A 27,300-nucleotide genomic window follows, 5' to 3' on the forward strand; every position below is an offset into this window, starting at 1 on the left:
CAGTTAACTTGGGTTTCCACCCAGGGCAGCCCTGCTGTAACCAGCAATCAGAGAGAACCAGCATCCTCTGGGGGAAATGAGAACATTCTCTATCCAACACTAGAGGCAACTCTCGGCTGTACCACTAAGCCTGAGCCTGGCTAGGTGACAGTTCTCTCAGGTCCTTAGTCATGTCAGCTTATCCTGGGTCAGATCTGCGTGCTGCCCTGAGACCTCACAGTTGTGTGTCACCTGAATCACATGTCCTTTAACACAGGCAGACTGCTTGGACAACTACAATTCCAGGATAAATCCAAATAATGTAAAAGGTCAGGTTTCATTCTGTGCCTGTAATAAATCCTTTATTTTGAAAAGAAAGAAGAATGATATATTTTATTAACAGAAAATCAGTTTCTCCACATCCTGCCTAAGTAAATTTTGGACGACTGTTTTTAAAATATCAAGTTGAAGGGATGCCAGGTTGTTCGCCTGCCCAGGGCACCTCTGTGTGTCAGCTGGATGTGGAAGAAGAAAACAAAGAACCCTGGAAGAATTTATAGGAAACAGTTAACCAGGCAATCACTAGAAGGTGGTATTATTAAGAACTTTTACTTCCTACCTGCAGGATTTTTCTTTCTACCTTAAGTGTGTCTCTAATATATGCTTTGAAACATACATTATTGGTGGGAATAGAAAATGGTACACCCACTTTGGAAAGCAGTTTCTTAAAAAAGCTAAACACATACCTACCATATGATCTACCCATTCCACACCTAGGTAATTAAACAAGAGAAATAAAAGCATGTGTCTATAAAAAGGCTTGTCCTTGAGCATTCGTACCAGCTTTATTTACCAAAAACTAGACACAACCCAAAAGTCCATTAACAGGTGAATGGGTGAACCAAGTGTCCTGCATTGGCACAATGGACTCGTTAGTACTCAGCAATATAAAGGAAGGACCTACAGATATACCTAACAGCATAGCTGAATCTCAAAATAATTATGCTAAGTGAAAGGAGCCAAATGAAAAAAGAATACATACTGTGTGGTTCCACTTATATAAAATTCTAGAAAAAGCAAGCTAGTTATAATGACAGCAGATCAGTTTGTACCTGGACTATCGGGGGTAGGCGAGGAGAGATGAGAAGATGAGGAAACTTTTAGGAGTGATAGATATCTTCCCCATAGTTTCTTTTCTTTTTTTTTTTTTCTAAGATTTTATTTATTTATTCATGAGAGACACACACACACAGAAAGAGAGGCAGAGACACAAGGCAGAGGGAGAAGCAGGCTCCATGCAGGGAGCCTGACGTGGGACTCTATCCCGGGTCTCCAGGATCACACCCTGGGCTGAAGACAGTGCTAAACCGCTGAGCCACCCGGGGTGCCCCTTCCCCATAGTTTCATGACTATATATGTGCATGTAATATGTGTGTGGGGGGGTACAAAAACATCAAATTGTAAACTTCAAATATGTGCCATTTGCTGTTAAGGAAAAAGAAAGAAAGGAGAGAGAAAGAACAGAAAAGGAAAGAAAATTAAACTCTGCTTTACTTTCATGGGCAGAAAAAAAAGCAATAAGGATAAATGCAAAGGCACACCCACATAAAAATGTGTGTTCTTTGACTACACAACATGTTTGTCTTCTAAACCTAGCCTTCCCTGCCCATCACTGCAGAGAATAATTGCAATGAATGTGCTCTTGTTTTCAACTTGTTTAAGATTATCTGTCCCTCTCTCTCCCCCGTGTTCCACACCAAGTGTGAGCTAGGTGGGATCCTGCTGAAATAGAGGCAGATAAGATTTCCACACCACCCTTACGCCGTGATGGCCAGAGCTTCTCCCCATGGAGGTTACAGGCTGTGAGGAATGTGATGACGTGTTTACTTTGGAGCAGACTTTGGACCGTAAATACATTCTCAGCTCAGACCAAAATCAGCTCCTGATAGGAGATAGGCCCTTCCAAAATAGCTGGAGGTCAATCCTCCCTCCAAAGGCCCCGGACAGGTCCTTAATTGAGGGTGAGGGAAGAGGTTAGAGCTAACACAGAGCATTTTTCCCTGGTATCCCTAGAGCTTCAGCTGGGAAAGCTTTTGGCTACAGAAATGCATTCAGAAGTACAAGGGAACAATTAGAACATGATTGGCTGAGCTTAATGAGGTTTCAGAGGGTCCCCTGTTCTCCAGATGCAGAGGTTTGCACCTCTGTTGCCCTGGACAGTCAACCAGTCATGTGAGCCCAAGTCGGTTGGGACCAGAGGGAATCCGGTGGACCAGATGGCTCTCCAAAATGCAAAAAAACTTCTCTGGTAATGACGATAATCATAACAGAAACTGCCCCCATGTACTGAGCAAGTGTTTTATATCTGCTGCCATGTGTAATCCTCAAATACCTCAATGAGGTACGAGGCCCATACCTCAGGCCCAAGGAACTGAGGCCCAGAGAGGTGAAGCAGCAGCCCAGAAGCATCTTGCCTGACTCCAGAGCCTCACTCTGAACGATGCCACCATACTGCCTCCCAGGAAGCTAAGGGAAGCCCAACTATGGCATGGATTCTGGCCTCAGATACAGGTTCAAGTCCTTGTTCAGCCATTGAGGAATTGTGTGGGAGTAATAGTAATACCCACCTCACCCAGCCATTCTGAGGTGCTTATGAAATATTGTAGGTAATGTGGGCAGTGCACGCAGCAGCTGACCAAGAAGTGGTAGCTGTCAGGGCACCTGGCTGGCTCAGTAAGTAGAGCAGTGTGACTCTGATCTCAGTGTCCTGGGATCCAGCCCCACACTGGGCTCCCTGCTCAGTGGGAAGGAAGTCTGCTTCTCCCTCTGCCTCTGCTCTTCCCCCTGCTTATGCGCGTGCTCTCTCTCTAATAAATAAATAAAATCTTCAAAAAATATTTATCTTTAAAAATATGAAAAATAAATAATTTTAAAAAAGAACTGGTAGCTGTCTCATGATGAACATCATCATTGTCCAGAAAGATCTTCATCCAGAACTTCTTCTAATTTAATCCTACTGAGTCATAGCTATAGACATTCACATGGTCCACTCACTCACTTCCTCAAATCTGTACTCAAGCCCCATTCCCTGTGAGGTCTTCACTGGCACCCCACATAAATTGAGACTCTCTCACCCCTCCCTTGGCAACTCCCTACCCTCCTTTTCTGCCATACTCTCCTTGGCACATATCACCTTGTAGCATAGAGTGTATCACCTACATACTCTATATAACTTATCTTGTTTATATTCTTTCCAAATAATTCATGACGATGCCACTGTCTAGAACATGCCTGGCACACAGCAGGGGCTCAGTAAATATTTGATGTTGAGTGACTGAATGAACCCTTGCTTGAGGTTTTCAATTGGAGTTCAGGTTCTGCTTCTTTTTAGTCTTGTAACATTAATTAAGGTATTCAGCTTCCAGGAGCCTCATTTTCCTCAGTGGTTGAAAAAGAGCAATGACATGTGTGCTCCTTAGGGCACCGGCAAATCCTAAGAGAAGGGTAAGGCCATGCATGGAAAAGAACCAGCTCCAAATACTCCAGAAACACTTCCTGAGCATCTGCCAAGGCACCTGAGGGCGCAGGCATATGCATCCGAAAGCCCCTGCCCTCCAGGAACCTGTGACCTAGCAGCACAGACAGACAGAAAGGTCAACAAAGACTTACAACCTAATTGGGTAACAGCACTGATCCATAGCAACCGCTTATCCAGCTAAGCAGTTTGCATCGTCTCAGGTAACACTATAAGTTCAGTACTACCTCCAGCCTCATTTTATAGACAAGGAAACTGCAACAAGAAGTTAAGAAACAAGAGCTTATTCCACACCCAAGTTTACACCCAAGAGAAATGAAAATGCGTACACCCGGCGACTTGCATGCCAATTTTATGGCAACATCATTCATTCAAACCAAAAGGCAGAAAGGATTCAAATGTGCATTAATAAATGAATGGATAAACAAATGTGGTACATCCATACAATGGACCATAATTCAGCCATAAATAGGAAAGAAATACTGTTTCAATACGCTACAATTTGGATGAACCTCAAGAACATGCTAAGTGAAAGAAGCTAGACACAAAAGTTGCAACCTCTATGGTTTATTTTATATGACAGAGCCATAATAGGACAGTCCCTGGAGATGGAAAGCAGATTAGACGTTGCCAGGCACGGAGTTGAGGAGGATGGGGAGTCACTATTTAATAGGCATGGTGCATACTATGATGTGATGACAAATTTCTGAAACTAGAGAGGGCTGGTTTTTGTACGACCTTGTTAACACCTTCCACACCACTGAATTGTGGGCTTTAAATTGGTTCATTGTATGTTGTATGGATTTCACCTCAATAAAATGAGAAACAAGGACCAGCATTGTCAGTAGTAAAGGCTGACCTAGGACCAGAACCTGGGCAGGGCCTCAGAGGCTGTGTTTGACCTTAACCACAGCAAATCTCAGTTTCAGCATTGAATCTTTCAGTTCTGGGACTTCCATTTGATTCTTTTTATATTTTCCAGTTTTCTGCTGAAATTCTTTCTATGCAATTTCCTGAATGTGTTCCTCCCACTTATTAGAGTTGTAACTCTAGCCTGGGGGTTTATACCACTACCAGGATGGGGGCTGGGGAGTGGCACTCTGATTTTTGTGGCCGCAGGCCTTGAGACACCAAAACTCTGCCAGCTTTTCAGTCTTTTATCTGCTGTAGTCAGCACATGATTTGAGGGCTGGAGGAGGAAAAGCAACTCCCAATTTCAGGCACCTTTTTCTGGGCCTTTTCTAGATGCTCCCAACGGGAAGGTTGACCTGATACTACTCCTGCCAAGGGGACAAGCAGGAAACACATGACCCCTTCCACCCCCACCCCCACCCCCACCCCACCTTCCTGCTGCTGCTCTTTGCCAACATGGATACACACTTCAAAATTAGGGGTGCCTGGGTGGCTCAGTCAGTTAAGTGTCTGACTCTTGATTTTGGCCAGGTCATGATCTCCGGGTCATGAGATCAAGCCCTGCATTGGGCTCCATGCTGAGTGTGGAGCCTGCTTAAGATTCTCTCTCTCTCCCTCTCCCTCTGCTCCTCGCCTCCACCTCCCCCTAAAAAAAGAAGAAGAAAGTTGTGTTATTTGTTTACTTATCATTCTCTCTTTTTCATTCTAAGACATACTACACAATATAATTTCTGAAGGAAATGAATGACAAAGGCTAGCATTTATTGAATACTTCTGAAGGGCTGAGTCAGGGAGAGGAAAAGAGGGATTCAGTTTCTGAGTAGGGTGCCCACCTGCCTTGAGCAGAGCCTTCTCTGGAAAGGACCTTAGACATGGTTGCCAGGGCCCCCACAGGTGGGGAGAACAGAGAGAGTGCTTCTCCCCAGTCCCTAGGGTCCCACAGGGCAGGGGGTCCCTTAGCACAAAATCACCCTCAAACTTAAAGAGAGTACCAGAGTCCTCAATGTTCACTCAACGTGTTTACTGAGTACCATCTACCAGTCAGGACTCTCCTGGTTGCCAGTGACAGGAACTCAGAGGAAACTGCTAAAGCAAAAAGAAGAATTTGATTGGACCCTGTAACTAGACAGTCCAAGAGGGTGGTTCAGGCATGTCTGGACTGGGGGCCCCAGGTAAGACCACCGAGATTGGTCTCATCCATCCAGGGCTCTATCTTTCCCTCTGTGGGCTTCCTTCTAGGGCAGGCCTGCCTCACAGGGTGATAAACATGCCCCCCAGCCACTCCGGGCTGAGCTGCCCTCCCAGAACTTCTAGCAAAAGTCCAGGGCTAATGCTAGCTGGCTCTGGCAACTCCGTCCCCATCCCACAGGCAGAGGAATGTGGGCGTCACACTGGCCAGCCTGAGCGCTGCATGCTCGCCCGCATAAGCCGCCGATATGAGGAGGCATAAACAGAAGATTTACTGAGCCCTTACTCTGTTCCAAGTGGCGTACGTGTATTCAAACCTCACAGAGCCCTGTGAGGTCAATACTATGTGTTCTCCCCAACAGGCCGGTGAGTAAACTGGAGCACAGAGAAGCCAAGTTGCTTGCCCTAATCGCAGAGCTGGGAAATAGCAAAGTTGGGCCTCACATGCTCACACTGGTAGAGCCCATCCTTCCAACCATTGCACCACACGCTTCCACCGCTTCTCCCTCCACTCTTGGCACCTGTCCAGACTTAGTCATTTTATTTTTTTGTTAAAGATCTTATTTATTTGAGAGAGAGAGAGAGAGAGAGCACGTAAGGGTCGGGGGAGGGGCAGAGGCAGGAGCAGACTCCCCACTGAACAGGGAGCCTGACATGGGGCTTGATCCCAGGACCCTGGGAGGGAGACATTTACTCAATGAGCCACCCTGGTGTCCCCAGACTGAACCACTTTAGTTCCTCAAATGGCTGAACTTTCTCCCTCTCCTGGCCTTTGCATACACTGCTGCCTCTGTCTGGCCTCGTCCTTCCCCTTCCCTCCTGTTGAACTCCCACTCACCCTCCTGCCTCTGCTGAAGCAGGTCTTTCTTGGGGCGTTGTCCTGACCCCTCAGACTGAGCAGGGCCCTCCAACATCCCTCAGCTCTGGGTATCCCCTGTAACAGGTCATACTTGCCTGCACTTTTTTTTTTTTTTAAGATTTTATTTATTTATTCATGAGAGACACAGAGAGAGAGAGACACAGAGAGAGACACACACAGAGAGAGAGAGAGAGAGAGAGAGGCAGAGACACAGGCAGAGGGAGAAGCAGGCTCCATGCAGGGAACCTGATGCAGGACTTGATCCCGGGTCTCCAGGATCATGCCCTGGGCTGAAGGCAGCACTAAACCACTGAGCCACCCAGGGATCCCCTTGCCTGTGCTTGATGCTATACCCTTCCAGGTGACAGCCCCACGAGCTGGCTTGGTCACTGCTTTTGCCAGGAATGCGCCACAGCTGGGCAGGCTGTGGGGGACACGCTGGCTCAAGCAGTTGGTTTAGTGTGTCCCGTGGCTGTTCTCACAAAGCACTCTAAAAGTAGTGACTTAAAACCACACAAACGTGTTCTCCGTCAGTTCTGGAGGCCAGATACCCGAAAGTGGTTTTGATGGGCTAAGGTGTTGGCAGACCTGGCTCCTTCGGAGGCTCCCAGGGAGACTCTGTTTCCTAGCCTCTCCCAGCTTCCAGAGGCTGCCTAATCCCTTGGCTCATGGCCCTGTCTTCCAACTCCAAAGCCATCAGTGTTGCATCTTCAAATCTCTTCCTGTCCCTCTGTTCCATCATCACAGCATCTTCTATCGCAAGAGACAGGAGGACACCCCCTCATGAGGACCATTGTGATTTCATCAGGTGCATTTAGATAAGCTAGGATATTCTCTCCATCTCAGGATCCTTAACTTCATCACATCTGCAAAGCCTCTTTGGCCATAGAAAGTAACAGTCCTGGGTTCTGGTAGGGACATGGAGAGCGTCTACTGTTCTGCCTACCGCAGGGATGAGGTGTGAGGGTTGGAGACCTGGGGGCCTGCTCTGGCACCGGGCAGGAGATAAGCAGTTTGAGGAACTGGAAGCACTTCGTGCTGCCAGAGGATGGGTCACGGGAGGAGTCATTTGGCATCAAGCCTCAGATCTGAGTCAGTTTCTGTGTCTTTAAAATGGAGATAACAGTCCCTTCCTCACAGCCCCGGCTGTGGGGGGATTGGAGAAGTCAAGACGTGTGAGGTATGAGCAAGGTGCGTGGCACAGAGAAAGTGCTCAGTAAGTGTTGACAGTTAACAAATGTCTTAGTTGGGTTTCCTCAGAAGCAGACTGAGTCCAGAATACAAATGCAAGACGTTCTTTTGGGAAATGATCCTGGAAAGCCCTGGCAGAGGGTGGGAGGAGATGAGACAGGCAAGGAAGGAAGCCCATGGAGGGTATGTTAATGAGGGGGCTGCCCCCGACCCCTGGGGGAGGGAGGGCTGCTCATCTGTGGCCTTCCCGTGTACTGTGTGCAGACAGAAGTAGTCGGTGTGACTAAACTTAGTCATGACTTCATTCGTGATAAGCACTCACCCAGTGACTGGGTGACCAGAGAGCTATTGGGCAACAGGACTGGCCAGGCCGAAGGGACATGGGTGAGCCCCAGTGTGTGCTACAGACATCACGCAAGGTCATCTCCACCAAAGAGCCTTGATTCTTACGACTGTCCACAAAGTGGCACCCCCAGAAGAGTGTGGCTCCTCCTTCCTCGGAAGTGGGCAGGCCAGCCCGGAGGCCTGAGCCTTTTGGGCCCCTCAAAGCAGTTAGGAGAGGCTCTTGCTCACCATCATTTACTTTCTCCCCAGTGCAGGTGCCGCTCGGGACAGGCTGAAGCATCGGCGTTCACAGATCTCCACAGTCCTGGGGAGGTCTGACTGCACGTGCAGACAGGCTGCCTGGGCGGCCCGGGGCCGAGAAGCCGAGGGGAAGACGGTGTCTGTGGGTGAATCCCTGGTGGGCACCTCGAGGCCAGAACAGCAGTCCTGTCTCTGGTTACGGAGGAAGACATACAAAAGAAAGTGGGGAGAAGTCTCAAGAGACAGGGAAAGGCCAGCCACTCTGTAGCAGCTGTCACATGGTGCCCTGAGTGCACCTCCCCTCACCCGTGAGGGAGGAAGATCGTTTCCCATTACAGGGAACCAGCAGCCACCTCATGGCAGAAGCTGGGCCCGCAGGAACAGGGTTGGAGTGGACATCAATCAGGACGTCTTCCCAGTCCTCTCTCTGCTTTCAGCCCTGCAGGAGCCCAGCAGATAGGATGGGTCTCTGAGAGGTAGAGGAAGAAAATTCAGTGTTACCTCCTAGTCCCCGTTTCGTTTTTTGGTTTTTGTTTTTTTAAGGTTTTATTTATTTATTCATGAGAGACACAGAGAAAGAGGCAGAGACACGGGCAGAGGGAGAAGCAGGCCCCATGCAGGGAGCCCGATGCAGGACTTGATCCCGGGACTCCAGGATCACACCGTGGGCTGAAGGCAGTGCTAAACCGCTGAGCCACCCGGGCTGCCCTTTGTTAGTCCCCTGTTAGTTAGAGTCTGTGGTCAAAGGGGTGGAAGGCCTGGGTTCTCATTCCAGCTCTGCCATCCACCAGCTATGTGACCTCGGGCAAGTTACCTGGCCTCTCTGAGCCTTTATGACCTTTCTCTCAGTGAACAGTTGATGTATTTCTCTCTCTCTCTCTTTTTAAGTAAACTCTACGCCTGACCTCAAGGTCAAGAGTGGCATGCTCTAACAACTGAGCCAGTCAGACATCCCTCCCAGTGAATGGTTGATTGTAATAGTACCCACCTGATAGAATTGTGATGCCTAGACAAGTTAACTCACGTCCAACGCTCAGCACAGTGCCAGGCATATAGGAAACTGTCAACTTCTCCTACCAGAACAAATCACTTTGCTATAATGAATTATAACTTTCTGCTAACTTTTCAGACCTTTCCGTAGAAGCTTCTTGAGCCAAGAACTCTACCTTGTTTGTTATTTTTCCCAGCACAGTATACAAATATCTTTAAAATACTGATTTCAAAAGTATTTCTGGGGGATCCCTGGGTGGCTCAGCAGTTGAGCATCTGCCTTTGACTCAGAGCGTGATCCCGGGGTCCAGGATCGAGTCCCATGTTGGGCTCCCCACAGGGAGCCTGCTTCTCCTTCTGCCTGTGTCTCTGCCTCTTTCTCTGTGTCTCTCATGAATAAAAAAATAAAGTCTTTAAAAAAATAAAAAATAAAAGTACAGGCTCTGGGAGCTCCTGGGTGGCTCTGTTGGTTGAGCATCTGACTCTTTGTTTCAGCTTAGGTCATGATGGATCATGGGATGGGGCCTCATATCAGGCTCTGTGCTCACTGGGAAGTCTTCTTGAGAGGCTCTCCCTCCGTCTTCTTCTGCCCCTCCCCCCACTTGTGTGCTTACACACTCTCTCCCCTTCCTGCCCTCCCTCCCTCTCTCTCTCTCTCTCTCTGGAATAAATAAATAAATCTTTAAAAAAAAAAAATACAGGGCAACCCGGGTGGCTCAGCAGTTTAGTGCCACCTTCGGCCCAGGGTGTGATCCTGGAGTCCCAGGATCAAGTCCCGCATCGGGCTCCCTGCATGGAGCCTGCTTCTCCCTCTGCCTGTGTCTCTGCCTCTCTCTCTCTCTCTGTGTCTCTCATGAATAAATAAATAAATAAAACTTAAAAAAAGAAAAAGAAAAGAAATACAAACTCTGCAACCAGCTGCTCCTGGCCCAATCCTGCCCCTGCTGTTTGCATGTTGGGTGACCCTGGGCTAGCACCCAGCCTCTCTCAGCTCAGCATCCTCATTCTTAAAAAGGAGATAATGCGTTTTTCCAAAGAAGACATATAAATGACCAGCAGGTACATGAAAATGTGCTCAACATCATTAATCCTCAGGGAAATGCAATTCAGAATCACAATGAAGTATCATCTCACAGATGGTAGAATGAACAGCTAGTATCAAAAAGACAAGAAATAACAAGTGCTGGCGGGGATGTGGAGAAAGGGAGCCTTGCACACTCTTGGGAGGAATATGAATTGGTGCAGCCACTGTGGAAAACAGTATGGAGGTGCCTCAAAAAACTATAAAAATAGAACTACCCTACAATCCAGCTTTCCCATTGCTGAGTATTTATCAAAAGTAAATTATAATCACTATCATTAAGAGGTAGCTGCACCCTCATATGCACTGCAGCATTATTCACAACAGCCGAGACCTAGAAACAACCTATACCCATCGACTGATGACGAGATAAAGAAAATATGTATTAGACTATTATTCAGCCATAAAATAGAAAGAAACCCTGCCATTTGCAATCATGTGGATGGACTGTGAAGGCATTACACTACGTGAAATAAGTCAGAGAAACACAAACACAGTATGTTCTTACTGGTAGGTGCAATCTAACAAAGCTGACCTCATACAATTAGAAAGTAGACTGGCGGTTGCAGGACTGGGAAGTGGAGGAAATAGGGAGAAATTGGTCAAAGGACATACACTTCCAACTATAAGATGAATATATGTTCTGGGGATCTGGTGTACAGCATGGTGACTATCGTTAATAATGCTATGTTATATATTTGAAAGTTGTTAAAGGAGTAGATCTTCAGGGCAGCCCGGGTGGCTCAGCGGTTTAGCACTGCCTTCAGCCCAGGGTGTGACCCTGGAGACCCAGGATTGAGTCCCACATCAGGTTCCCTGCATGGAGCCTTCTTCTCCCTCTGCCTGTGTCTCTGCCTCTCTTTCTCTGTCTCTCATGAATAAATAAATAAAATCTTAAAATAAAAAAAGAGTAGATCTTCAATGTTATCACCACAAAAAATGAAAAATGGTACTGATGTGAGGGGACACAGGTATAAGTAACCTCGCTGTGATAATGACTTCCCAGTATATACATGTATCACATTATACACCTTAAACTTATATACGTTGTATGTCAATATCCCAGTAAAGGTTTGGGAAAAAAATGGAGTTCATAATATCTCCCTCACAAAGGGCTTGAGGGAGGAAATGAGCTCCTGACCTCTCCCAGCACCTGGCACAGGGCCCAGGCTGGGACACCGGCTCGATAACTGGGACTACGACTGGTCTGTGGCCTTTATAATCCTCTTCACCTGGAGTGTCCCTTTTTTCCTGTCATTCCCCAAGCCTGGCTAACACCCACTGAGGTTGGTTATCACCACCTTGATGACACTGCCCTGTGCTCCAGGCTGGCTTAGTCCTCTCTTCTGAGTTCTTGAAATACCCCAAGGTTTAGATGCACTTGCCCACAGTGGTTCAGTTCCATGTCAGAATGAGGAGGGGCATATGTCCATTTCAGCCACAGCTGCATCCCCCTGTCTGGCACATGGTCAGCTACACAGTAAATGTTGAGTGAATAAAGGGAACAAATGAGTGGATGGGTAGATGGGATGGGTGGGTGGGTAGACAGATAAATAAATGGATGAATGGATAAATGGACAGATGAATGCATGAGCAGGTGCCAGACTGAAAGGCAGCACTTTGTCCTGTGGGCTGTGAGTAGCGGTGGGTGTGGGGCATCCACAAGTGTGTGGCCTCGAGCCTGGCAATTCAGGCCTGAAGAATCTACATCCTGTCCCTGCCCTGGGCAGGGTGTTTGCTCTACTCTTACTTCCACGATGCAATTAACTGCAAACATCCTTAGTCCAGGAGACAGATTCTAGAAAGTCAAACAGCCCTTCCCTCCCTGACCAGAAAAGGCATGATGGGTCTTGCCACCCACCTAAAGGCTGGCTTCAGGAGCCTTGAGACTGTGTTCCCCCAAAGCTCACAGTCCCATCATTTTTTAAAATTTATTTATTAATAGAAGAACATTATACTCACAAGTCTTCTATTTTATCTCAGGGGTTTCTAGCTTCCTGTGACCTCTTCTGAACTTTATCCCCCTGAAAGATAGCATCCACCCAATAGAAATCATATGTACTCTGTACTTGATTGACATATTACTTTTCCATGACACCAGATACTGTTTATTTGTATAACTGCTGGCGGCTGTGGCCAAGCCCTTGCTATACAGTAATGCAATTTACCTAACCATCCGTCATGGTCAGACAACTGGGTGGTTTATAGGGTCTCACTAGTCCAAGTAACGCTGCGGTTGGGTGCAGAACAGTGTGGCTGGTGTGCAAACTTTGTGTAGAATAGGTGGAGCAAACTGTATATATATACACACACCTACATTTACATTTACTTCTGGGCATAAAATACCTCTGGAATGATTCACAAAAAAATGGTGACATTGTTACTTTTGGGGAGAGAGACGGAGAAGAGACTTTTTAACCTGCCTGTATCCTTTGGTATCTACTTTGGCATTTTAAACCAGAAGCATGATTTTTTTTTTTAAGATAATTAAATTTACTTAAAAAAAAAAATCTAAGTTTCCTAGTTCCTGCCCTCTCCCACTCCAGGGTGGCATAGGTTTATTGGCTCACTTCCTAAGAGTAGAGTTGGGATGGTGAAAAATAGTAACTTCACAGTAGAGAAGCCCAATGGATACCACCTTGCCCACAAGTTCAAGGTAAGCTCAGCAGTGGTGTCATGTTCCCTTCATAGCCCCTTGACAGGAAGGCTCTTCACCTCAGTGGTGTTCTAAAAGCCTATATCCCTGGTCTAATGAGAAAACCACCAGATGAACCTGGATTGGGGGATATTCTACAGAATACCTGCCAGTCCTGCTCAGGATTATCCAGGTATAAAAAGCAAGGAGAAACTGTCACAGATTAGATTGGAGACATGACAACTAAATGCCATGTGTTTCCCTGGACAGTCTTGGAACTGAAAGAGAACGTAAATAGAAAAACCAGGGACATCCAAATCAAGTCCGGATTTTAGTTAATAGCAAACGTGCCAATGTCAGGTTCTTGGTTATGACAAATACACTGTGGTAGTATAAGACATTCATAATGTGAGGACTACTGCTAATCATATAGTAACATGGTAAGATGCTAAGAATGAGGGAAATAATGGGTCAGAGAACTCTCTATATTATCTTTACCACTTTTCTGTAAATCAAAAATGATCCCAAAATATATAATTTACTTTAAAAAAAAAAAGGATTTCTCAAGTTTTCATGAGGAATAAAACAAAACAAGTGGACCTGCCATAAACTCTTTGGAATAAAAGTTCGGGTCCCCTCTTTTCTTCTCTGTCTGTAGTCTCAGGAGCACTGGGTGGGCTGAGTCAGGGAAGAATGGAGACATGACAATCTGATTCAGGCCTGGTGTTTGTCTGGGGTTAGGTGAGTCTGTTCTAACGGGAAAAATTCCTGCCACAATAGTAGAAATAAAATAAGTTCCTTTGATGTTGAGGTTTGAATCATTTATGCATTAGATGGTGTCCAGGCTCTTTCTTTGGTGGAAATGGCTCCAGACGGAGGGAGTCTAGATGCTAGAGTTTTGGTGCCACGTACAGTAATGGCCAGCAAGGTGCCAGCTCAGGTGCGGAGTTTCTGAATCTCAGTTTGCCTTGCTATGAGATGGGATAACGTCTCTCTCTCAAAGAACATGTGAAAGCACTTTGCAAATGATATGAGAGGTTCAAATACAAGACCTCAAACTTGGGGCAGCCCGGGTGGCTCAGTGGTCTAGAGCTGCCTTCAGCCCAGGGCGTGATCCTGGAGACCCAGGATCAAGTCCCGCATCGGGTTCCCTGTATGGAGCCTGTGTCTCTGCCTCTCTCTCTGTGTTTCTCATGAATAAATAAATAAAATCTTAAAAAAAAAAAAAAGACTTCAAACTTTTCTGTTGTGATCCTAAGGGTAGGAGATGGATAGTGAGGGGTTGAGGGTAGGGGTGGGTGTAATCCAGAGCTGGCATCCTCAAGATATGCTTTTGGGATGGGGATGGGATCTCAGATTTCATGACAACTTGACATCTATTTAGTCCATGTTAGCTATGCACGAAGGGCCAGGGTCAGCTTCCCAGGCATGTAACCCATGCAGGTGTTAGGGTTCTGTGCTCAGAAGGGCCCAGGACTTGATGCTCTGCTGTCACCATCTTGAAATTCTTCATAATTTCTGGATCAGGAGCCCTGCATTTTCACTTTATACCAAGTGCTGCAATTATGTAGCCGGTCCTGCTGATTGCACTCATTCAATGTGTACAGGTGTGTGTGAGGGCTACAAGGCACCTGGGATTTTGAGGGCAAGGAGGGAAGGAGTGGCAGACGGGTAGAGAGGAGGCTATGGCCTCCAGGTCAGGGAGCAGGAATTCCTAGGGAAAATGCTGGGAGGGGAGGTAGGATTCTCAGAAATTCTTCCCATACTGGGAAGCTTACCTTTTAAAGTCCTAAGAAACCTCCAGCAGATATTCCGTTTCTGGTGCTGGGATGGATTTGTTTCTGGAGGGAGAGTGGGTCTGTGTCAGGATCACGTCCCGCTCCACACCAGCTGGGGGTACTGGGTGTGCCCTGGACACCAGCTGCCGTTTTGGAGGTGTTTACCCTCAGGGAAGAACAAACCAATAAAGGGAGCTGAAAGGGCCCCCACTTACTTTCCTTGATTCCTGTTCAAGGCTGAGTCTGAGCAGAGGGATCTGTGATTTCTTTGGGCAAATGGCTGGGATTTTGAGAGTCAGGGACAGTAGATTCTGGTTAAGAACCCCAGTCCTGCGGATCCCCGAGGAAGGAAATCTGGCTAACAGGAGAAGGAGGAGGCTTGGATCGTGGCCTGAGCCTCAGCCTTTTGCTTTGTGCCTGAACCCTTGGAGGCTGGCCAGCCCCCTTACCTGCCCCTGACCGTCCCGCACCGCCCGCAGCCGCGGCCCACCGGGCCTGCCCTGCACCTGCCCCCACCGGGGAGCGCATCCCTCACAAAGCACCGAGGCCGCCCGACCTCCTCCTCTGCGGGCTCTCCCAGCTGCTCACGCTCCGGCGTCTCTCCCTGTGACCGCTCGGCGCGCTGGACGATGGCACAGTGGGTGTCTGCCAGGCACCCAAGGTCTGTTGTGGGGTGTTTTTTTTTTTTTTAAGATTTTATTTACTTATTCATGAGAGACACTCAGAGAGAGACACAGAGACACAGGCAGAGGGAGAAGCAGGCTCCCTGTCGATCCCAGGACTCCAGGATCATGCCCTGAGCCAAAGGCAGATGCTCAACCACTGAGCCACCCTGAGGCGTCCCTCAAGGTCTGTTTACAAGGGTTTACATATGGGGTGCCTGCCTGTCCCCAGGCCCCGTGAGAGTTCAGTGATGCCCCGTTAGTGCAACAGAGTAAGTGGCTAAGGGTGTGGGCTCTGGAGTCAGGGAGACCTGAGTTCCAATCCTGGCCCCACTGATGTGATCTTGGGCACCTCCCCCAGAGTCCTTGAGCCTCAGCTCCCCCTCCTCTCAGGGGTGGCTGGTGTCCCGGGTTTGTTGAGAGAATGTATAGGTGAGAGCCCAATCACCTGGCTGCTCATGTCACTGTTGTGACTGACGGGAGGGTGAGGACCACGCTAGACAGACAAATAGCACAGTGGCACCTAACAGCCGACACGGACTTACCATGTTCCAGGCAGTGTTCTAAGCACTCCACGTGGGACTCATTGAGTCTTTATGAGAACCCTGTGAGGCTCGGATTATTATTTTCCCCAGTATATAGAGAGGAAACCTGATCTTCAGCAGGTTATTAAGTGATTTGCTCACATTAAAGAGGAGCTGGAATTTGAATGCAGGCGTCTGGCTGCGACTCTTGTACCGACGCCCACCAGCTACGCCAGCCCTCAGCCACCACCACACTCTCCCCGTGTCCCCAGAGCCTGGGCTGGACCACTACCAGCCTCTTCTGACCCAGTGCTGGGTGCCCCCACTGCCTAAGGAAAAAGCCCTTTGTCTTGAAATATTTTAGCTTTCCAGGTAGCTAATATTTACTGAGCAAAAGCCATGCCCCTGGAACTGTGCAAAAGATTAAAGCATTTCATTTAACCCTCAAAATGACCCTGAGTTAGGCTCTCATTGTTACCTCCATCTCAACTCAGAGACGGGAACTGAGCTCAGATGGCTTTTATGTAAGTTGCTCAGGGTCACACATAGGACACAGCAGAGTGGGGACTTGAATGCAGGTTTGTGCGGCCCTCCTCCCCTGATGGAAGGAGACAGGTCCCTTCCAACAGCCGGTCCTGGGGGCCCACTGAGCTCTCCTTCGGTCTGGAAGTCAGTCCATAAATCATAGCAGCAGACTGTGGCAGGCTGGAAGAGAGACCTTCTCCCTGAATCCAAGAATGTGATGAAGTCAGGGTGAGCTGGTCCCCTACCAATCCCCTATCTAGCCCCCAACCCTCAGGCTAGAAGAGGCAAGTTCTAGCCTCACTGGGTTTCCAGAAAGGCTGGTTTTCCTGGAAGGCAGGATTAGAAGGGAGTTGCTTAACCTTCTAGTGAATAGCAGAGGGTGAGTCAGCCCTCCTCCTGGCTAGGTGTTGACCCACTTGGAATCTGGGGGCTAGATACGGTGACATCACAGGATCCTCCTCTCCAGGCCTGGCACCTAAATGGCCTGAGTCTACATAGAGACCCTGGGGCTGGAGCATGATGCTGGGGGCATCCCATCCACATTTGGGGCCCCTTCTCTCCCTGATTTGGGTGTTTCAGGTTTTTTGTTTTTTGTTGTTGTTGTATTTTTTTTTTTTTTTTTTTTTACAGATTTGGCATGGTTATTCTGCTCCCTCTTGTCCCCACCCCAGGACATCTCAGCTGGATACCAGGTTCTATAAACAACTTCCTTTGATTGGTTGTTTGATTTAAAAAGACAAAAACGTTCTGGAGATAGATGGTGGTAATGGTCACGCAACACTGTGAATGGACTCAATTCTACTGACCTATGCTCAGGAAGGATTAAAATGGTATTATGTATCCTTTACTACAATTCTTAAAGACAAAAAAGAAAAGAAATTCATTATGAAAATTTTCAGAAACACACAATAGTAGAAAATGTTCCCACAAAGTTCCATATATGTCTCCCTGAGCTCCAACCATCAAGGGTTCTGTTTTGTTTTAGTTTTTTTAAGTAGGCTCCGTGGTCACCTTGGAGCCCAATGTGGAGCTTGAACTCAGGGCCTTGAGCTCAAGACCTGAGCTGAGGGGATCCCTGGATGGCTCAGCAGTTTGGCGCCTGCCTTTGGCCCAGGGCGCAATCCTGGAGTCCGGGGATCAAGCCCCACGTCGGGCTCCCGGCATGGAGCCTGCTTCTCCCTCCTCCTGTGTCTCTGCCTCTCTCTCTCTCTCTCTATCATAAATAAATAAAATAAATCTTAAAAAAAAAAAAAAAAAAAGAAAGAAAGACCTGAGCTGAGATCAAGAATCAGTCACTTAATCAACTGAGCCAGCCAGGCCCCCTGAACCTTCAAGGTTTTTGCTATACTTGCTTCATCTACCCTTGTTTTCTTTCTAAAAGTTTTTTTTTTAGTTTATATTAACTTTTTAAAAATTTATTTAAAGATTTTATGTATTCATGAGAGACACACACAGAGAGAGAGGCAGAGACACAGGCAGAGGGAGAAGCAGGATCCATGCAGCCCGATGTGGAACTCGATCCCTGGGCTTAAGGCGGCGCTAAACCGCTGAGCCACCCGGGCTGCCCAGGCACTCCTTTATAAAAATATTTTAAAGCAAACCCAAAGGATGCCTGGGTGGCTCAATGGTTGAGTGTCTGCCTTCAGCTCAGGTCCTGATCCCGGGGTCCTGGGATCGAGTCCCACATCGGGCTCCCAGCATGGAGCCTGCTTCTCCCTCTGCCTGTGTCTCTGCCTCTCTCTCTCTGTGTATCTCTCATGAATGAATTAAAAAAAAAAAAAAAGCAAATCCCAGACATTTTGTCATTTCACCCCATTTCATTACATTTGTCATTTCATTACATCGGTAATTCATCTCTTACAAAGTGGAGACATCTTCACATGGAATCTCAATTCTATTAATCACACCTAATACAACGAACAATATTCTCTTTCTTTTGGAAGATTTTAAAATTATACCTGTAGCTCCTTGTAATCACAGTCATACTTTGTGCTATTTTTCACTTTCTACTCTACTATAAAGGTTATTATTTTTATTGTTTTTCTTCTGTTTGCTTTCATTAGACTATGAATTCTACAGAGACAGGAGTCTTTGTTCACCGACGTATCCTTAGGCTTAGAACAATGCCTGGTATATACAAGATGGCTCAATGAATATTGGCTGAATGAATGAGACTATAAATAACTTAGGGCAATCTGAAAATATACCAGCATGCAATTGAACAAAATAAAATAAATTAAAATTAAGCAGGAAGCAGGAGAGGTTATGAAAATCAGAGAAAGAGGAGGCCAGGAGAGAGGCTACATCTGGAATAGGCCCCGGGGACTGACTTACTACAGATAGGTCACCAGTCTGGCTCGGAGCTGTGATATACCTACTTTTGTTTTTGGGGGTTTTTCCCTAAATGAAGACTGGGGACACCTTTGCTATCAAAATAAAGAATTATTTCTTCTTTGAGTAATAGAGTTGTATGTTTCAGAAAGCTATTCCTGGGGTGCTTGGGTGGCTCAGTCAGTTAGGTGTTTGCCTTCGGCTCAGGTCATGATCCCAGGGTCCTGGGGCTGCATGGGGCTGTCTGCTTTGTGGGGAGTCTGCTTCTCCCTCTTCCTCTATCTGCCGCTCTCCCTGCTTGTGCATGCTCTCTCTCTCTCATAAATAAATAAAATCTTTAAAGAAAAAAAAAAAAGAAAAAGAAAGCTATTCCTTTATTACCCTAAAGTGGGTGATGGCATCTGTTGAAGTTAACACTCAGAGCAGGCGCATCCTAGGTGAGGCTCCAATACCTGCCTGGCCCTTTGCCCTTTTGGCCCTGGAAGCACCTCCTCCCCTCACCTGTAACAGTCACTTCTCACATCTTTGCTTCCCTTCTTATTAAAAACTAAAGAGATATACAACTATTGAATTATTATGTTGTATGCCCGGAACTAATATAATGTTATGTCAATTTTATCTCAGTTAAAACCAAAACCAAAACCAAGGAGAGCTCTTTCTGACGGCTACCACATTTTCCAACCTAAGTATCAAACAATGAGATTTCAGGTGTGTGGTGGGTGTCACATATGGGTAAAAATGGTAGTGAAGACACCGGTTTGGATACCAAGGTGTTGGGATTTGGGGGGCTATTAGGAAGATTTATGAAGATGATGAGAGAGACTATTTGAATTCAGGATTGTTCCAGAAAATTGGAGCTGGGCAGCCTCTGGAAGTATGGGGCATTGCTCTTCCAGATTCTTCTAGATGTGGGGTGCATGGTTAACTTAGCACATGGGTAGAGGCCAGCTCAACCTCCTCCTTCCTCCCTTAAGCCATTCTAGTTTCTTACCTATTCAAGAGATTTATGCCCCAGCAGGCAGACCCTGTTCAAAACTCTGGTCAGCTCCTTTCTGACCAGCTGAGCATTGGGCTGGAAGCCAGGCAAGAGGGCAACTTCACCCACATGGGACTAGGAGGATTTACCAAGTGGCCACCATGTGTCCAGCATCATGCAAATGCTACTGCTAATTTCTCAACTCCCCTAGTACCACAGTTCAAAAGATGAGGAACACGAGTCAGGGAGGTGACCTGATTCAAACAGCAGCCAGTAACGGTAGTACTAATAAAGGTAATAATAGTACATTAATAACAGCAATAACGATAAAATAACGATCCATTGTATTGAGCTCTTTTGTGTCAGCTCCTTCCCGCTTTATGTGTATTTGCTCATGTAGCCCTCACCACTACCCGGTGAGATGGGTACTATGGCAAACCCCATTTTACACAAGAGAGGGACAAGGCGCACACAAGTAGGGACCCTTATCCCAGGTCCCACGTCTAGAGGGAGGGAGAGCTCAAACCCAAATGTGGCTGATCTGAAAGCCTCTGGTCTCTTCGGGGCCACCTTAGCCATAGCAATGACTTACTACAGCAGCAAACGTTTCTGCAGTGCTTTGTGTGGCTCTGACGGCCGGAGGCGGGCCTGCCCTACAGATAGGCCCTCGGATCCTCACTGCCAGCCGGGGTGCGGGCTGCCTCTCTGTGCTCGGTTTCTCATCTAGAGAAAAAGGCTTGCTCTGACGCCTGACTTGCTTCTTACGCGTCACCGAGGATGGGGCCAGGCACACGGGAAGCGCTCCCTCAGGTATTATTGTTACTACTTGTATTATTAGGGATAGGAGCCCCTGCTCTCCAGGGCTCATCAGAAGAGAAGTTTCTGTCCGGCGCACACCGTGGGCCAGGGCAGGGCTCTGCCCAGAGGCCTTCAGCTCCTACCATGGAGCTGCCCCTCTTCCGTGTCCCCTGGACGCCCTCGGGGAGCCAGGCTGGCCAGGCTCACTTTCTGGGGACAGTGCGAGTCACACGTCCCACCCCGCGAAGGGCCCGGGAAAGGGGTTCTGGCCGGAGTGCCGAGGAGCCACCGTGGACGCGGTGGGTACCTCGAGGCCTTGCCACGCCGCTATCATTTTGACTGTGATTATAGGTGAACAACGGAGACCTGGCCAAGGCCCCGGGACTGATCGGGGGAGGAGCCAGCCCTTGACCCTGGGCCCGTGGGACGCAGGGCCACCCACTTACCTGCGGAGCTGGCCACGGCACACCTGGCCTCTCCCCTGGCCGCTGCCCGCTGCCGGCTGCATCCGTCATCAGCATCCCTTCCTTCACCCCGAAGGCAGCCCCAGCCCACTCAGGGCCTGGTGGGCCAAGAGCCGCGTCTAGCAGATGCTCACCACAAGGCAGTTCCACACAAGCAGCACGTCATGTGCTGGGGGCTGGGGAGAGCCTGAAAACATCCTCCTGCTCTGGAACCTGAATCAGAGCCCCCAAGAGACTCTGAACGTCACCTTAAGTCAGCCAGAGGAGAGTGGATGCCCATTGGCAGGAGGGAGGCAGAAGAGCCTGGAGGGGTGGTGGTGGTGGTGGTGGGGTGGTGGTGGAGAGTGGAGGTCAGCCGCCCGGCAGGGAACCCAGGCCGGGGTCAGCTAAAAGAGAAATATAATGTGGGCTAACGCGCAGTAGGCATTTTCCATGTGCCCTTCACATGGATTGTCTCCTCACATCAACCAAAGTGATGACGTGCTATTATTACTCCCGTTTCACAGATAGGAAAACTGAGGCATGCAGGTGTGTCTGAGGCTGGACCCGGTGTTCCTTCATACTGCATGGACTCTGCTGCCTCCTGGGGCTGGGAACTGGGCCCTGGCAGGGCTTAAGGGTCAGGAAGACACAGGCAGGCGCTAGACTTCCTGCCCCTGTGAACGATGGAGGGACCCTCAGGCTAGGCCGGAGGAGCTCCCTGGTAGCCCACCTAAAGCAACTGTTTTCTCCTCAGCGCCCTGGACACCAGTGACCAGTAGAGACCTTAGTGTCGGGGTCAGGGAACAAGGGTCCTCATTCTGGACTCCTCCATCCCTCCCTGGGCTTCCCACTCTATAGCTCCTATGTCTCCCCGGGGGCAGTTCCTGGCACAGTATGTGCTTAGCAAATATTTGTCAAACGGATGAGTGAGCCAACAAAAGAATGAAAATATATAGCCTTTTCTCTCAACATCTCCCTTTTTTTCTCTTATATTACCGTATTTCATATTTTGTCCATCATAGAAAGTACATTTTCCACATTTTACCACCTGCAATTGGGTCAATAAATCTCACAATTGCTGTCAGCAAGGTTGACAGTTGTGATAAAACTGTCGTTGCCTGAAAAATACCTTGATCCGTTTATTTCAACCCTACTTTTCTCTTTATGTACAGAGAGATGATAGGTCATAAGATAAAGGAAGTTTTCCAATGAGGAAAAAGATAAACATCCTAAGTGAGAATAGCTTTCTGTCAGTGTAATTGGCAGATTTTTTTTTTCTTAGCAGCATAGGAAATAATGATGTGTTCTTATGATCCAAAACACTTTGGAGTCAGCGACATACAGCATGTCATGAGCATCTGAGTACTGAGGGTGAAAACAAGCTAATAAGCCCTGAGCTCTTTCCAGGCTTTACATTCGCTAATTATAACCTAGATAATTACCACCTAGATATTATTATGATTCCCATCTTACCAGTGGGGCGACCGAGGCACAGAAGAGTCAAGTAACTTCCTCATGGTCACCCAGCCCACGAGAAGCAGAGCCAAGACTTGGCCAGCAGCAGTTTCCTACCAGAACCTGGGTGCCAACCACTGGCATACCCTGCCTCCCACTCCGTAAGTGAAGAGAAACAATGAGATTATTATTTTCTATTTGTAACACCTGCTGGGGTAATGCATCGGTCTGTCAACATCTATGGAGCACTTACTGTGTGTGGAATGAGCCCTGGGTGGGGGGGGAAGGAGAATCTCAGTGAAAAGACCCCAGGCCCTTCTAAGTGTAGCAGGTCATTCTAGGTGTACAGAACTGCCACACACCACACTAACTTAAGCATTCACGTAATGGTCGCTGACGATTTCAGGGCAAGCTGGGCATTTTAAGTACTAGTAGGAGTAGAATGGAGGGCTTCAACCAGTGGGACGTACCAGGAGGGCTTCATGGAGGTGATAGCTTAAACCCAAAAACCTCCTCCAGGGCTTCAACCAGGACTTAACAGTACAGCTGCCTTCTTACCAGAGCAGGAGGCAGATTTCACAGGGAGATGGTGCCCTTGCCCACAGTCTACTTTGCCCCCTCATGGCTGTCCCAGCTGGCACTTTAGCCCAGACCTTGGCCTTGGCCCTTCTTCTGAGCCAAGCAGGCTATGAGTCAGGGGAACACAATGCCTTGAGGCTCCTGAGGGGCAGAAACCCAGCCCAGCTGCTGTGTACTCTCTGGGCAAGGACAGCCACCAAGTCTCAGATGCTGACAGAGAGGGTGGCTTCTCTATGCCAAGGCCACTGGCTTCTCCTTGGCTTGCCTGGGTGAAAGACTGGTCACTTCAGGCTGCCTGGTGACTGGTGGAGCTCTGGGTTCAAGTCCTAGATCGGTTATTTACAAGCATGACATTGGCTTGCCTTGCAGAGCCTGTTTCCTCTTTTCTAGAATGGGATCTCAGCAGTACTGACATTGCAGTATTTCTGGGAGGACTTAGAGACAATGGCAACTAGTGAGCACTTAGGAATGGGAGCTGCTTGATGGGGCTGGGCACCATGCTGCTGCTAGGCAGGGTGGGAGATGCCTGCAGGGGCCAGAGTCAACTCTTGGGATGCCTGGGAGGAGCCAACAGTGTATCTTCTCTGAGCCGCAGCTGAGGTCTCTATAGAACAGGGGTAAGAGCAGGAGGGGCTGCCTTACATTATTGTGATTCCGTGACAAATCTGCATACAGTAGGCACTTAATAAATATCAGGTTTTGTGATGCTCTTGCCCAGCTCTGGCAAAAAAAAACTTGTCTCCATTGTTTTTCAGGAAGAGAAAAGCACAAAGAGGCGGAGGACATTTCCCAAGTCCCGCTGTGGAAAGGCCTGGCTGAAGATCCTCAGGCTGTACCATCAGCACCCACCCCCTCACCCCCCAGCTCTGATGAAGAGTCAGGGTGTGCAGATGATAGTGCTCAGGCTGGGACAGCTGCCTCGGCTGCTTGCATCAGCTAACAGCACCCAGGGTTTCTGACTCCTTGTCTAGCTTGTCTGCTGACTCAGCCTTCTCCTGTGTGGTCATCCTCCCTGGACAGGAGGTGCCTGTGAGCTCTGCTACGAGTGCCCGAGGGGACAGCTGCCCCCAGATTCCCTGAGTCACCAACGAGAAGCGGGACAGTGAAACTAATGTGTGTTCCCCACAGGATTTCTTTTAAGCCTCAAACCCCTGAAAGCAGGTGTCAGGTGTCCTTAGCCCCATGTTATACAGGAGAAACCCAAGCCCAGAGAAGTAAAAATATCTGCCTGAGGTCACCCAGCTCAGACATGGAGGGTAAGGCTCCTAACCGACTGGAGGGAAAAGGCAAGGGAAGGAGGGGCAGGAAGCTCTGGGGTGATCGAGTGTGCCCCACATCCCCTCGCCCCTTACCACTTCGTAGCTGCCGTGCCCTGGAATTAGCATCCCTCCGTCCCAAGTGCACTCTAGGGAGCTGAAGGGAGCTGGAGCATAAAAAAATCCAGCTCCCAGGTCCCTGAGCCTGCCTGTTCCAGGCCATCCCCAGGGTCCCCCTGTGGTACTGCTGGGGCCCCGGCTGCTCACAGAGATAACCCGCTTATTACCACACCGCGTGTCAGCTGCCTCTCCTCCCCATCCTACTTCCCCTCCCTTGCTTCCACTTCCTGAGAGCCTCACCTCAAGATTTGCTTCTGGGATCGTCTAAACCAGGTTCATCATCTTCTCAAACAGGCGTGGTTTTGCCCCCAGGGACATCTGGCAAGGTCTGGGGACATTGTTGTCACGTTGAAAGACTGGGGAGATGCTACTGGCTTCTTGTGGGTAGAGCCCAGAGATGCTAAATACCCTACGATGCACAGGACAGTCCCAACACAATGATCTGGCCCCCGATGTCAATAGTGCCGAGGCGGAAACTCCTTGAGCATAAAGTAAGACAGTGAGGGGCCCCTTCCTGGAGATGGCCAGGACAGCTAGCATCCTAGCCTGAAGGGAATGGCTGCCAGAGCCTGAGGATGCAAAGGCTAGGTGGGTAGGAACCTAGCCCCTGGCATCCCCTGGCTTTTGCCTGACTCCACCTCTTCCCCTCCTCCTCCCCTCTATTCCGTGTGGGTCTGCTGCTGTCACTGCCCCACAACACCATCCAGTGCCAAGATGGGCAAGCAAGGCCAGGCTTGGCCTGTCAGCATACCCTCTCCCCGGGTCATGCTGATTTGTTCAGGGAGGCACATGACTCGAGGTGAGCCAATCAGAATGTTCTCTGGGACGTTTCTGCCAGAGACTCTCTCCACTAGGGCACCCCAGGGCTGGCAGGACGTGGTCCCAGGGTAAGCAGGCATCAGCAGACAGGTCGAGGACTCCACAGACCTGCTGATAATGCAGAGGGGAGCCCAGTGCTGACTGCTGATGACAAATGGATGCTTCATGTATGAATCAGAGCCTTCCCTTTTTTGGAATTGCTTTGGGTCTTGACTAATAAGGCCCTGTCTCTCCCCCTGGGCTGGGAATTTCCTGTTCTTTTATCTCCTCCCCAAGCTCTGAGCCTGGCCTCCTCCCCTTCTGAGAGCCTGGTGACCCCACGGTGGGGTCATCCAGCCACTCCTCTAGGAATGCAGGTTACTCACCTGTTGTCTGGCCGGTGGGGAACACCTGACCCAGAGTCTCATCCCATCGCAACGGATGACAGAAGGCTGGCTGGGAAGGGAGCAGGGGATCCCTGTAGGATCCCCTGGGGCAGTGGTCTCTTTGGGCTTCTTTGAGGCCCTGATGTCACCTAGAGACGGCTCTAGGTGGTGATGATCCCCTGCCCTCACATCACTCTCTTTTGGTCTTTCTTTTCTTTTCTTTCTTTCTTTCTTTCTTTCTTTCTTTCTTTCTTTCTTTCTTTCTTTTCTTTCTTTCTTTCTTTCTTTCTTTCTTCTTTTTTTCTTTTTCTTTCTTTCTTTCCTTCCTTCCTTCCTTCCTTCCTTCCTTCCTTCCTTCCTTCCTTCTTTCTTTCTTTCTTTCTTTCTTTCTTTCTTTCTTTCTTTCTTTCTTTCTTTCTTTCTTTCAGATTTGAGAAAGAGAAAGTGAGAGACAGAGTGATCACAAGCAGGGGGGCGGAGGGCAAAGGTAGAGGAGACTCTGCTGAGCCGGGAACCCCACATAGGACTCGATCCCAGGACCTTGGGATCATGACCTGAGCCCAAGGCAGACGCTTAACCCACTGAGCCACCCAAGCGCCTGCCTCTTTGTTTTTTGTTTTTTCTTTCGGTTTTTCACGGGAGCTGTGGAGGGATTTTGGACTGGGCTTAAATCCTGAATCTGCGGCTTCCTGGCTGAGTAAATCTGAGCAGTGCGCTTCCTCCCGCTGAGCCTCCGTCTCCTCCTGTGCCAAATGTGGATGCTGATGATACCACGCTTCAGGGGCGTTATTGGGAGAAATTAAAGGGTTTGGTACCGGCAAAGCCCTTAGTGTCTGGCTCTTAGCGGACAATCAACATGTCGGGGGAATCATAATATTCTGGAAATATTTTCCGTTTGAAAAGTAACAAGGAGCTGCCTGGGGCCCCTTGAGCCCCCTCCTGTCCTAGGCTAGCGGGGCAGGCGAGGATTCCTCCTCTCTGGCTGGCCGTCAGGAGGTGGGTGTGGGGGCTGGACACGCTCCCCCCGGGGACCTCCCTGCCCTGGCCAGTTGGTGCTTGGCGGTGCAGGGCCAGGCGTTCGCAGCCTCCCCTCCGGCACACCCAGCCCCCCACCCCATGAGTCAGCCTCACTCATTAAGGCACAGCAACCCGCAGTCACTTCCTGGCGGCCCCAAACAAAAGCCTAGAACCCGTAGTCCAGGAACTAGCCCCTTATCACTCCTCAGGCCTGATAAGAAGGGCAACAGGGTCTGAGTCAGCAGGGAGTAGCTGTTTCATGACTCCCCTGGCCTTAGGTCTGCTCCCAGCCCAACCTGGGGGCTCAAGCCCCTCCACTTCTATGCTCTTCTTCACAGCCATGCTGCCCTGCAGCGTCATCTCCAGAGAAACTCTAGAAGCAGCAGCAGAGGCCATGCAGTAGGATACTCCGGGAGTTTGTCACATAGGTAGGCTCCCTGGAGCTCTGGGAGTGGGGCAGGAGACAGGATCAGCGAGAGTGGGGAAGGAGAAGGTGAAGGGAGGGATGGGCCCACACCCTCCTGCTGGAGCACTCCAGAGGGAGGAGCTCCAGCAGCAGCCCCCTCAGTGGCCCCTCAGCGGTCCACCCAGCCCTGCTCTGGTCCAACTATCCTCCACCCAGCAACTGGAACCACCCACTTTGAAGCCACATCTACTTGTTCCACCCCTGCTCAGAACCTTGCTATAGCTTCCC

At 48.9% G+C, this 27,300-nt stretch overlaps 1 long non-coding RNA gene across 1 annotated transcript; it reads right to left on the reverse strand.

Annotated features, from left to right (window-relative positions):
* Positions 1-314: 314 nt before the first annotated feature.
* LOC144289860 (uncharacterized) lies at positions 315-25,886 on the reverse strand. The gene is made up of 4 exons (XR_013357825.1): positions 24,646-25,886; positions 14,734-14,796; positions 12,283-12,344; positions 315-8,718 (listed from the first exon to the last, which is right to left on the reverse strand). It is a non-coding gene; the product is annotated as an uncharacterized LOC144289860 (long non-coding RNA).
* Positions 25,887-27,300: the final 1,414 nt, after the last annotated feature.

The sequence above is a fragment of the Canis aureus genome, chromosome 19, assembly GCF_053574225.1.
Source record: "Canis aureus isolate CA01 chromosome 19, VMU_Caureus_v.1.0, whole genome shotgun sequence".
Taxonomy (NCBI): domain Eukaryota; kingdom Metazoa; phylum Chordata; class Mammalia; order Carnivora; family Canidae; genus Canis; species Canis aureus.